At 32.9% G+C, this 14,483-nt stretch overlaps 1 long non-coding RNA gene across 1 annotated transcript; it reads left to right on the top strand.

The window, feature by feature from the left end:
- Window positions 1-2,135: 2,135 nt before the first annotated feature.
- LOC135719478 (uncharacterized) lies at window positions 2,136-3,412 on the top strand. The gene is made up of 3 exons (XR_010521119.1): window positions 2,136-2,269; window positions 2,414-2,525; window positions 2,666-3,412. It is a non-coding gene; the product is annotated as an uncharacterized lncRNA (long non-coding RNA).
- The last annotated feature ends 11,071 nt before the right edge of the window (window positions 3,413-14,483 follow it).

The following is a 14,483-nucleotide window of genomic DNA, read 5'->3' on the forward strand; positions in this document are numbered from 1 at the left end:
AAGGTCGCAGCCCCTGAATTGGGACACAGCTGATGTTTCCCATCTTATTATGGAGCTTCTGCTTTAACAACTGAGATTGTTCGGTATTTTTACCCACATATATATTCTTTTACATATTTTCGACTAAAGGAACAAATGATATTGAGAATGAGGACATGCGTCACGGTAGCTTGCTGTCACGTGACAAATTGAGCCCGTCCATCATTTTGGGAGGGCACGCTAACGGTTGCCAGGAGCAACAGTGTATGAGCAATTCAAAGACGGAGCGGGAAAGAGCAGAAATTGTAATATACATTTCGTGGAAAATTTAGCAGAAATGGAGAAGAATGCGGCAAAAGGGTCCTTACAGGGAGAAGCTTACAACCAATGCCAAACAGAGGTATTTAGAGAAGCTTGCGGATATTAAAAACGTCGATCCATACGAGGTGCCTGCAGCTGAATGGAAGAGAGACCTAGACTCTTTACCACCTTTCACGTATTTGGAAATTGTTAATTACTTGGTTTTCGGCATCAGATATTACACTATGCAACAATTTAAAAGCCTGAAGTCATTGGAAAGCTACAAAACATTCTGCTGCGGCTGGGTGCGCAACTTGGTCATCTAACGTTACAAGCCTTCAAATTGTGAAAAAAACATTGTACTGACAAAGGTAAGTTGCTTCACCTTTAGTCAAGTCACATTTATTTATATAGTGCTTTTTACAATCCAGATTGTATCAAAGCAGCTTAACAGTAATAACAGGAAAATAACAAAGTTTGCTTCTGCTGTACAGCAGCTGTGGATCAAACAGTGATGTATCATCCAGCTCAGTTAAGTTCAAATGAAATAGTGTCCCCTTGTGAAAAATTAGCGTACTTAAGTGTATTGAAAGCATACTTTTTGTGTGCTCAAAATAATAAAAGTATACTTTTTGAGAAGTGCACTTGCTGATAATATAATATAATATAAATTAAAGACCACTTAAGCGTACTTAAATGGAATACACTTTAATTACACTATTTATTAACACACTTAAGTGCACTTTTTACAACTGCACTTTGTAATAATATGTATTTAATTTTAACTTATAGTAAGTACACTTTCATCATAATATTTATAAACACACTTAAGTGCACTTTTAAAAATGCACTTTGTAATAATATCTAATTAATTTGAACTTATAGTAAGTACACTTTCATTATAATATTTATAAACACACTTAAGGGCACTTTTAAAAATGCACTTTGTAATAATATCTAATTAATTTTAACTTATAGTAAGTACACTTTCATCATAATATTTCACTAACACACTTAAGGACACTTTTTAAAAATGCACTTTGTAATAATATCTAATTAATTTTAACTTATAGTAAGTGCACTTTCATCATAACATTTATAAACACACTTAAGTGCACTTTTAAAAATGCACTTTGTAATAATATCTATTTAATTTGAACTTATAGTAAGTACACTTTCATCACAATATTTCACTAACACACTTAAGGACACTTTTTAAAAATGCACTTTGTAATAATATCTAAATAATTTTAAATTATAGTAAGTACACTTTCATCATAACATTTATAAACACACTTAAGTGCACTTTTAAAAATGCACTTTGTATTAATGTCTAATTAAGCTTAACTTAAAGAAAGTACACTTTCATCATAATATTTATAAACACATTTAAGTGCACTTTTAAAAATGCACTTTGTAATACTGTCTAATTAAGCTTAACTTAAAGAAAGTACACTTTCATTATAATATTTATAAACACACTTAAGTGCACTTTTAAAAATGCACTTTTTTAATAATGTCTAATTAAGCTTAACTTATAGTAAGTACACTTTCATCACAATATTTCTTAACATACTTAAGTACACTTTTTAAAAATGCACTTTGTCTAATTTAGTTTTACTTAAATGTAACCCTGGTTAAATAATTAAATATTATTATTTTAAAAGTGTGCTTAAATATAATAGAGACTATTCATACATCTACATTTATTTTATAAATGAGGAAATACATGTGAATAATTCAATCTGAATTATAAATCTGAAATGAGTAAACCAATCGGAGTGTTTAATTGTAAGCTCCGCCCCTTTTTGCTTTCGGATCGCGTCTCACTTCAGAGGAGAGATGCAGAGCGACAGAGACACTCGATCTGACGCGAGAGTGTTCTTTTGATTAAATATAAACTGAAGAAATCAGAATTTAACTTGCATATATTCAATGATACAGCGTGATTGTGTGGATTGAGCACTTTTTGAGCTTTCATTTTGACCTGGTGAGTTTGTTATAATTACCAATGTTATTAGCCATAAAAACGAATGTCAACACTTTAAATGTCATATCATTTTATTTGTTTAATCCATACGAGACAAAATAGTGTTATATTGTGATGTTATATGGGTTGGATTGTTCATTGCAGTGTGATTATGTAAAACCACATGGTGCGTTGTGTTCACTGCTGTTCGCTGACGCCATTTTGGTTGCACGTGCCTGTGAAAGACAAAAAGAGAGAGAAACACGTGAATGGACAGGTATTTGTCTAAATTGTCATTTATTATGATGATGGCACTTATGTATGTATTTTATTTGTTTCCTATATTATGTATAATTGTTAATCATTATTGATACACAATATTGAATGTTTTTTCCTTTCGTATGAACATTCCATGAGCTGGATTTTCCTAATTGATGGCGAGCCTCCCATTTCGACCTGATTGGATCACGAATCTAGAGGAAAGGACAATTTTCTATTTTAAATATTTTTCTTCAGACAAGTAAGAGGATACAAACCGTTTCCTTATTTTGTTTGTTTACTTTATTGAACTGAAACATTTCAGAAGCACAATTCTGATAATTTAAGACTGATCAATACTCCAATTGATAAGAACTTGGAACTTGAATACTGATTTCAGTTTGTTACATATATAATTTGTACCATCTTTGTACATTGATTGTGACTGTGATTTCTGTAAATGAGAAGTAATTTAGAGGGTGCACCCATAGTATATATAGTTAATTGTATTTTCATTGTTGTTACTATTTTTTGTGATTACGGAAAGAAATAGAAAGGTTTCTCAATACTCAAAGTAAAATAATTTATTAATCAACTTACCTTCTGTCTCTGCTTGTTGCTCACTATCACTGCTACCTCCTCCTTCGTACGGTGCACCATTCTGATCTTATTATTATGCCTGGTCCATAAGTAAGTGAGTTAATACCCGCTACATAAAGAAAGTACACTTTCATGGCAATATTTCTAAACACATTTAATAAATGATCATTAGACTGATGTGACCTACCAAAGACTTGTTAATTTAAAGTTCATGCAATTATTTTTTAGTTGTCTGTTAAAATGTAAAAAAAAAAATAACTTTGAGTTTATTTTTTTCTAAGGGATGTAATTATTCAATATTGATAGTTGTTTGTTTGATTCCAATTTAACAATATTAAAATGAGTTTTTTTTTTGTTTGGACATATACAACTAATTTATTAAATGTACTTTTGCAAAACAAAAAATCTGATTCATAATTTGACTACCAAACTGTTTTATTGTCAGTGTAAGCATTGTGGTTTTTGTTTGTTTGCAATGCATTAAACTGAAATGAATACATATTTAATAAACTAGATTTGTTTTTCAGTATTTTGAGAAGTACATAAATATATTTCACATACAATAGAAGTAGTTAAAGTACATACTGTAGAAAGATGCATTGAAATCACTTCACTGCACTGAAATCACAGTTCAACTGATTTAATTTTATATATTTGAATTTATTTGGCAAACTTGTATTTGAAACATTACATTTAATGAGTAATTAAATGTACTGTTAATATACATTAACTTATTTTTAATTTCACATTAATTGCTTGACAGTAGATTGAACAGTGCACTTTAAGTATATTGTAAAAACACGAAGCAATTATGAAAGTAGACATAAAGTTGTAATAAAGTACCAATTAAGTTGTTCCAAAAAATCACTCTTAATGGCAACTTATTACATTTTATTTCAACTTAATATATGATACATTTGAAATTAATTACACTTAATGTGCATTCAGTGCGCCGAAAAGATTGCATTTAATTCACACTTAAGAGTATTGTTAACAGACATTAAATTGCATTTTAAATCACATTAATTTCATGTCATTATATTGTGTAGTGCACTTTAAGTATATTTTAAAAACACTAGAAGCAATTATGAAAGTAGATATAAAGTTGTAATAAAGTACCAATTAAGTTGTTCCAAAAAATCACTCTTAATGGCAACTTATTACATTTTATTTCAACTTAATATATGATATATTTGAAATTAATTACACTTAATGTGCATTCAGTGCGCCGAAAAGATTGCATTTAATTCACACTTAAGTGTATATACTTAAAGTGTATTATTTATGTAATAAGTACACTTTATAAAAGTACACTTAAGCACACTTTTTTTTTCACAAGGGTCTATATATATATATATATAATATATAATGTTTGTTATGGTATTACATGCAGTGATGTACATTGTATGTCTTTGTAAAAGAGTACAAAAATAGTGTCAATGCAGGCAGATCAAATTTTTTTTATTGAATATAAGGTGAATATTATTTTGTATGTTAATGAGTTTTAACACACTCTCATCGACTCGGAGATGCGGTCAAAAGTAATGTCCTTTCTTCTAACTGCAGCCACCCAAGAAATCCGACGTCTTCTTGTCACATCGGAGACATGCTCTCCTTGAAACTTTTTCCATTTAGGGAAACGAAAAAACCATAACAAATGGTTCCTAGACTTTCCACGACAATCGTGGGAGACACTGGAGCAATTTTTTACACAGCAGTGTTTTCCAGGCATTCTAAAATAGCGCGACAACCTCCTCTACTACCAATACAAACAGTGAACGAGTTTGGCAGGTTACCACCCAAAATGGTGGAAAGGGGAGGATGACGCGGTCTCTGGGGGCGGGGCACTGTGTCGTGACGACATCTCCTCATTCTCAATAGCCCAGTGTAAGTTATATGGTAGCCTTAGCTTGTTTTGAAATGATGAGAACATTTAAATGACTAAAAATGTAGGCTATCTCTGAAACTTTATTTAAATAATGATTAATTTGTTTTCATACTATATTTGTATTGATATGTATTAATTTACATATAGGCTGTGAAAATGCACTATGTTAATATGCAGTGCCTTCTGTATGGCATTTATTTTGTGCAGTTACAGGAGCATAAATGCTGCGGTCTCACTTTTACTTCAAGACACCGCATTGACCGAACATTTGCACATAACAAGCCTAGACAATGTGCTTTATATTAAATTAAATTATTTTCGTTTTACAAATTAATATTTGGCTATAGATGTGTTGTCTTAATAATTTAATTATAAAGGGAAAGACGTGTAACGTAGCTTGCGTTTTACCTCATTGCTCCTCATTCTGCATTTACAAATAAATAAATAGGCCCACTGAATGTGTTTTTTGAACGGTCATATTTATAAAAAAGCAACAATATATGTAACATTAATAATAGCAATATAGATCTTTACTTGGCACTACAAACATGATATATTAAGACGGTAAAACCGCATATATGCGCTAGCACGAACAATCACTGCCAGAGAAATTCCTTCACCGCCACAGAACTAGACCTATATTGCAATTTCGGAATGCATAAATAGAAATACAAAAGAACAGAACTTCCAGGCTGTTTTATATACTAAGCCAATATCTTTACCCTATTCTTTTTGTTTTATTTTTTGTACATTCTGCCACAACGAAAGGTAGCCTACTTCATCCTCACAGGTGTGAAAATGCTTACGTCAGAATTCGTCAAGTCGTACAGTAAAATCTTGTCGTGTGTGACTGCGTCCGAATTATTTTCGTATAAACTCACTCGTGTCGTGTGCGAGAGCTCACGACGTTCCGACCGTCAGAATTCGCACCGTGTACGCCCAGCTTAAGACACACAGCTGATCTTCACAGACAGTATGATTGAAGTAACAGGGGAAATTTACTGTATTGCACAAGTATTGTAACACATCCGCAGATTCTTCCTTGTTTAAACACGTGCCGTGTGTACCAGCATACAAATTGTATGGTAAACATTTAGGGAAGAAGTGTAATGTTTGCAAAAGTCACAGTTATAATGCTAGGATGCTCTTTGTGGTTGTAAGAGCTTTGCTGTGTGGTTGCTTAAGTGTTTTCTGAGTAAAGTTAAGTATGTTGCAATGCAGTAAGTTTGTTCTGGTGGGGTGCGTACTGTCACAAATCAAAGGAGATCAAGTCTCATAGAAATAGCTCGGCCAGTCTTTTTTTGTGGAGGTCTATGGGAGGTTTTCTCTTGCTTTCTATAACTCACCAGAAATAAAAATAAATCACTTATAAAACATGTTCCTGCTGCTTAGTTGGTACAGCACTGCTTTATCAGCACAAAGATCATGAGTTCAGTTTTCAGGATACAGCATAAAGATACTAGTTACTTGGTAAAAGCACGCCTTGTATTATTGCCTCCATTTGACCAAGTGTTTTAAAATCTTTGTAAGTCACTTTGGATAAAAGCATATACTTAATTCACAAATGTAAATGTATAGCTTGAATGCATTGTAAGTCACTTTGGATGAAAGCATCTGCTAGTAAACATAAAACAATGCATAAGAAGTCACAGGATTTGAGATATGTGTTACAATAGTAAACAAGCAACACTAATTACATTTAAAAACTGTTACTCACAGGTCATAGATCAAACAGCCTGTAATAAATTCTCATGCATCATAAGATGTCTTTTGTCTGTACAAGGCTAACAGAGGTCAGGAAGATGGACACTTCTGCCAGACGACATTTAAACAACAAAGAGACTCATTACCCAGAGGACATCAGAAAGCCTCTCTAAACTCAATGATTCAATCCGAGTCATCCATCAGACTTAAATAGTGCCATATGTTTGTAATGAACTGTCAGTGTTGTTATTAAAATCACAGAGCACAGTTGGCTAATTGGACAAATAGCGTGATCTATCAAATACAGAATTGTTGCCTTTGCTCATTTCTAGTCAAGAAGCTTTTGTTCGTGTATGTGCATGTGTGCAGGGGCATTTCACAAAAATTATTAATGAGCGACGGCTATATTTGATTTAGGTATTATGAATGAGCCCGGGGGTAAAATAAATTTATAATGCACACTTAGTCAGTTTTATTCAGTTGATGTTGTCAGCTGCTGGAACTGATTGCTATCTGATTTGCATATGCATGTTTTATTTACACTATACGCTACAGTGATGTATTTTGAAAAACGTATTTAAATCCAATCTAGTATTCCAATCTTTTTTGCCTATATGCAAATATAATTAGAACAGTCTTTGAGTTTAACAGTTGCTCCAAAAATTCAGCTGATCGATAGTTAAATAAACTGAATGAAGTTGTTTATGTACATTTCTTGTATTGCATTTTAATAAATTACAACCAAGTTTACAGACATTTAGCTTCAGATTTTATCCAAAAGGACCTACAGTGTATCTTAGATGAATTCCAGGTTCAGTGCTGACATTACTATTACTGTACTTTGAAAGATGCACAACTCCACTATAAACTGTGCTTGTGCATTTAGACTTACTGTATGACTCAAAACCTTCTAGTTACTGTACAAAACTCCCAATAAAATTTCCCAACAGTCCTCAGGGCCGTACCCACCACTGAGGTTCCCATGATCTGGACTGCAGGTTCTTCTGTAGTGTGTAATAAAAGTCAGGTAATAACCGCCTCGTAGGTCTCCCTGTATTTTGGTGTTGCAATATTATACCTAGATAACCAACCTCTTTCTAACAGTTTAACACTGCTTGTTAAAGTCAAAATGATTCAGCTGATAACTGAAAAGAAACGAGACAGGATTTACTGGCCAACAATACAAATGAAATCGGGAATTACTTTGTACAGATGCAGAGTAGAAATTTCAATATTTCAGTATAAAAAAAAATTCTGTAATCTTTTGACAGCTGAGAGGTTATTGTACTACACTCACCTGAAGGATTATTAGGAACACCTGTTCAATTTCTCATGAATTACATTATCTAATCTACCAATCACATGGCAGTTGCTTCAATGTCTTTAGGGGTGTGGTCCTGGTCAAGACAATCTCCTGAACTCCAAACTGAATGTCAGAATGGGAAAGAAAGGTGATTTAAGCAATTTTGAGTGTGGCATGGTTATTGGTGCCAGACAAGTGTTTCACAATCTGCTCGGTTACTGGGATTTTCCAGCCCAGTCTCACGAAATTTCGTTATATAGTCACGTATTTTTTTGATTCTTTTTTCGTGCTATTATCACGAAATTTAGTGTTTTTTCGTGATCGTATAACGAATTCCTGTTTTTGTGTGATTATCACGTATTGGTTACTCAACTGTTTTGTCCTATTTTCTTACCATTGTCGCTTCGGTTTAGGGTTAGATTTACATAAAATGACATCCCTAACCAAACCCAACTCTAACCCTAACGCCAGGCGACATATAAAAAAATAAATCAGAAAAAATAGTATAAACCAATGTATAAAGTGACATTGTAATGCAAGCACCAAATCTAACCCTAAATCGAAGCGACAATGGTTTAAAAATAGGAAAAAGCAGTTGAGTAACCAATACGTGATAATCACACGAAAACAGGAATTCGTTATACGATCACGAAAAAACAATCATATCGTGATAATAGCACGAAAAAAGAATCAAAAAAATACGTGACTATATCACGAAACTTTGTGAGACTGGGTAGGATTTTCACGCACAACCATTTCTAGTGTTTACAAAGAATGGTGTGAAAAGGGAAAAACATCCAGTATGCGGCAGTCCTGTGGGCGAAAATGCCTGGTTGATGTTAGAGGTCAGAGGAGAATGGGCTGACTGATTCAATTTGATAGAAGAACAACTATGACTGAAACCACTCGTTACAACCGAGGTATGCAGCAAAGCATTTGTGAAGCCACAACACGCACAACCTTGAGGCGGATGGGGTATAAAAGCAGAAGACCACACCGGGTACCACTCATCTCCACTACAAATAGGAAAAAGAGGCTACAATTTGCACAAGCTCACCAAAATTGGACAGTTGAAGACTGGAAAAATGTTGTCTGGCCTGATGAGTCTCGACTTCTGTTGAGACATTCAGATGGTAAAGTCAGAATTTGGCGTAAATAGAATGAGAACATGGATCCATCATGCCTTGTTACCACTGTGCAGGCTGTTGGTTTAATGGTGTGGGAGATGTTTTCTTGGCACACTTTAGGCCCCTTAGTGCCAATTTGGCATTGTTTAAATGCACGGCCTACCTGAGCATTGTTTCTGACCATGTCCAGCCCCTTTATGACCACCATCCTCAACCAATAGAGCATCTTTGGGATGTGGTGGAACGGAAGCTTCGTGCCCTGGATGGGCATCCCACAAATCTCCATCAACTGTAAGATGCTATTTTATCAATATGGGCCAACATTTCTAAAGAATGCTTTCAGCACCTTGTTGAATCAAAAATTGACACACCTAAATTGCCCAGTGACATACACAAACACGTCATCGGTTTCAAAACGTTACGATTGACCCGAAGCTGTGGCGTTCGTCCATTCTTAATGCCGGAAATCCTTATTTTCTGTTAACACATAGCGATTACCAGTAAATTACTGGTAATCTTACAACCTCTCTTACTGGTAAATTGGCAGCACTGATTAACCAGAAAGGTTCTGTTCACACATTATCTGTTAATTGCAATTTACAATACATTTTCTAAAAATAAACCTTATTTTTTGTAAATATTTAATGATTTATGTGTGTCCCTCAGTTTGACTCACCCAGTAACAGTAATCTATAAATAATGTACCACTGCTTTAAATGACATCACAATGTGGAAGTGACTTCATTTGAGCCTTGTAGACACCAAAAACAAAAGCAAGCAAAACTGACATTTTTTACATTGTTTATTTGTTGCTTTTATGTTAGGCAGGTTCTGTTAAGTTCAAAACAACCATCCCGTTATGCAAAATAGACAGTAAATTGATTTTTTACACTATTAATGCAAAAAAGTTATATTTCAGATTAAATGGATGCATGCTAGTTAAGGAAAATTGACCACTTGGGAGATCTGCAGCCATTTTGGGATGAAATTTACCACCCGATCACATGTTTTATTGTAACAGGGTGGTAAGGGATGTGATGGGGTGGCTCTGTGTCCCATTTGAATGTGGAAATGTGTGTAAGCAAAAAGTATTGATCAGAATTTTTGGTTCAATCAGTTAGGCACTCACCTCCATGTTAAATTGCACAACTTTACAGTAAATAATATGTTTAGAGCCTGGTACCAAAAGTGTTTTTGGTCTGTACAGCTAATTTTGTGATTTTTTTTGTAACTCATCCGTTTAAATTATATTAAGCCTTAAAGTTCTGCATAATTAAGGGCGTGGCCACTTGAGTGACGGTTGAACAGCTACTGCTGTCACTAGAGTCAAGCTAGGCGGGCGTGCTTTCAGCAACCATTCACCTCAGCTTCACCCATGTCCCTCCTCTTTACCCATTTCAGTTATCTGCGAGTTATGCGGAGTGACGCGAGGCCAATATGGTGACGGCAGGCACCGCCTACTTTAAGCTTAAAAAATTCTCTTCACAAACCTATGGGTGACGTCACAGACACTTTTCAGTGTCTATGCTTTTAGCCCAAAGCTCTCACTGGCTCTTCAGTTAACCATTTGATTGTAAAGGTACGGACAAGAAAACAGTGTGTTTTTACCCCTATCCAAATAGAGGAGTTTGGGATATGTTATAATAAATGATCTGTGAGGTATTTTGACCTGAAACGTCAGTGAAGTGAAAGTGAAGTTGTTGAGACTTACATATATTGCAACACTTTCTTCATACCACCCTGTCACAGTGAACCACCCTGTCACATCAGTTTGTTAAAAGGTTATGGAAAAGAAATGAAAGGTAACATAATATTGAACAATGTTTTTGTTGTGTGGACTAATCAAATAAATGTACTTTTATTTGTATTTTTTAATGTAGTTTTAAAAGTAGGTTCGGAAGGAGCCTAAACATTTAGTCAATCATTCCTGTCAATAATCATTATGACAGATATAAAGATACATTCACATTATAAGCGACTTTGTCACTGTATGCCCTTACGAAAGGAAAATATATTTACCAATATATTACTTGAAATATATTGTAACATATTGCAATATATTATTTTACTTTCCATTTTCCAATATATTATAAATTGGCAATACATGGGATAATATATTGATGGTACATATATTCTATATATGTGGAATATATTGCAGTATATTGCAAAATATACAAATTATTGCCACTTTCAATATATTGTACATGGATATAATATATGTGTTTATATATTTAAAAATATATGCAATATTATATTTTGATTTATATGCGAAAATGTATTAACAATATATGTAGGGATATAGTTTCACATATATGTTTACTATATGGTAGAATATATTTCAAATATATGTAAAATTATATGGAAATGTACATGAAATATATGTAGATATGTGTTCAATATATTGTGGAATACATTTTAAATATATGTAAAATAAGATGGGAAATATATGTGCATATATGGGAATATGTATTAAAAATATATGTACAGCTATAGTGTCACATGTATGTTTACTATATGGTAGAATATATTTCAAATATATGTACAACTATATGGAAATATATATGTAGATATGTGTTTGATATCTTGTGGAATATATTTAACATATATGTAAAATTAGATGGAAAATATGTGAAATATATGTGCATATATGGGAACATGTATTAACAATATATGTACAGATATAGTGTCACATGTATGTTTACTATATGGTAGAATATATTTCAAATATATTTACAACTACTGTATATGGAAATATATATGTAGATATGTGTTTGATATATTGTGGAATACATTTTGCATATATTTAAAATTAGATGGAAATATATGTACATATTTATTGTAAATGTATGCACAATATGTGTACATATATGAGAACATGCACATACAATGTATGAATATATTTGGGATATATAAAGTATATGTACATGAAACATCTAAAATATATAAATACTTAAATATGCAACCTGCAATATACAAACATTTACACCACATATTAACACAGACTGATGGGTAATCTATCAAAAGCCACCTTTATTTTCTTTTAATCATGCACAGATACTAAACCCAATTTGAGGTACAGAGCTCTATAGGCCTATTAAAACCCCAAGAGGTTACATTACATAAATGTGTTGCATTGCATTTACATAAATTACATTTTAAAAGAGTGCCATTAAACAAAAAATATACAAAATATAAATTAAAGCAACTTAAATTACCAATGTCCATTTCAAAATTTCAGCAGTGCCATTATACAATATAAAGACAATATCAATAAAGACAATATCAATAAACAAAATGCACAGACAATAATGAACAAATAAATAATAAACAAACTTTCAAGAAGTTTTGGGAACCGTGAAAAAGCAAAAAAAAAAAAAAAACCTTGGATCTTCACTGATGTAAACCACGTACATACCCATGCTTTTGCTCTTCACCTGGTGTCTTAATGCCATTAGCTCGCAGATTCTACTGTTGATAGATTTTCTGACATCAGCTTCCTTGGCCTTATAGGAAACTGTTTTAAAACAGCATCTGTGGAGCAGAACAACAAGTTGTTCACAAAAATCTCTCAGAGATGCAATAAAAACTGGAAAGCACCAGCTCTGAAAACTTATATACCTTTTAAAACTTGAAGTTTCCTTGGGTAGCCTGCTGACATCAGCCTTCTTCTTTTTGAGTTTTACTGGCAGTTGGCAAACAACTTTTAGTGGCATTACCGCCACCTACTGATTAGGAGTGTGGGTCAGGATCATAGATCAGGACCTATCTATCAGCCTCCTTGTTGCTGGTGTCTGTTACGCATCCTGTCCTCTCTTCGCGCCTGAATCTCAGCTTCCTACTCGAGCATTTTATATATAGTGCCCTTTTTGTTCTTGATTGCAATATATTTTGTATCATATATAAATGTATGTTTCATGCATATATTGCAATATAACAAAGCATATAAAGACAAACTATTACATGTAAAAAATACAGTGCCCTTTTTGTTCTTGATTGCAATATATTTTGTATCATATATAAATGTATGTTTCATGCATATATTGCAATATATCAAAGCATATAAAGACAAACTATTACATGTAAAAAATACAGTGCCCTTTCTGTTCTTGATTGCAATATATTTTGTCTCATATATACATGTATGGTTTATGCATATATTGCAATATATCAAAGCATATAAAGACAAACTATTACATGTAAAAAATATAGTGCCCTTTTTGTTCTTGAATGCAATATATTTTGTCTCATATATACATGTATGGTCTATGCATATATTGCAATATATCAAAGCATATAAAGACAAACTATTACATGTAAAAAATATAGTGCCCTTTTTGTTCTTGATTGCAATATATTTTGTATCACATATACATGTATGTTTCATGCATATATTTCAATATATTGGAAAATATAAATATTAAATCCCATATATGGGAATATGTTGCCTAATATATTACATGATTTTTTCTAATATACTGCAATATATTTTTGTTTCGTAAGGGTGTGTCTGGGTCTCTTTCAATATATAAGTATTATATGTTATATATATATTATAATACAATATTTATAATTTTTAACATACGTTAATTGTGTGTGTGTTGTGTGTGTATGTGAATTTGTGTATGTGTGTAAGTATAAGGAGTAACAGAAATAATGCAGTATGCACGTATCAACCAATCCCCAAATCAGTGTGTCAACCAACCCCACCCACATTAGGACACACCAATTAACTGAAAGGATGTTAGCCACATAGAATCACTCATCAGAACCTTTTAAACTTCATGTCAAAATATAGGTGACCCTATCTCTAAAATCCTTACATTTTATATTATATATTATATTAAATCTCTATCTATCATAGTTCTAAAATGTATTTAGTGTGGGGACCTTTTTTTTGTTTTGACACTGTAAAATATAAAAGTTATCCTCACCTCAACAGTTAGTGACCATGATTTTAGTTAGTGAATCGATGATTTTAGTAAATGGGTGTGTTCAGCTCAAGAGGGCAGTCATTTTAATGTCAGATTTTTGTGGCAGCGCCCTTTAGTGTGCTGGAATTTAACTGTGTGCCAACCAACCCTTGACCCAACCAGCTCGGCTCTCCCCTACTGGAGAAACTTAAAAATGAAAAAATGAAAAATTAAATAAAAATGGTCCCTAGTTGTCACTGGGGCAATACCCTTTCAGAAAATACACCATTGAGGATGCATATTAGGACCTCAAAAGATACATACTAGTACCAAATGTATTTATATTCATAAAATAGTACATAGGACCTTTTTAAAGGGTACTAGCCCAGTGACAGCTTGGGTCAATTTTTTTGACCATTTTATTCTGAGAGTGTACAGATCTACT

This window comes from Paramisgurnus dabryanus, chromosome 14 (genome assembly GCF_030506205.2).
Source record: "Paramisgurnus dabryanus chromosome 14, PD_genome_1.1, whole genome shotgun sequence".
NCBI classification, from domain to species: domain Eukaryota; kingdom Metazoa; phylum Chordata; class Actinopteri; order Cypriniformes; family Cobitidae; genus Paramisgurnus; species Paramisgurnus dabryanus.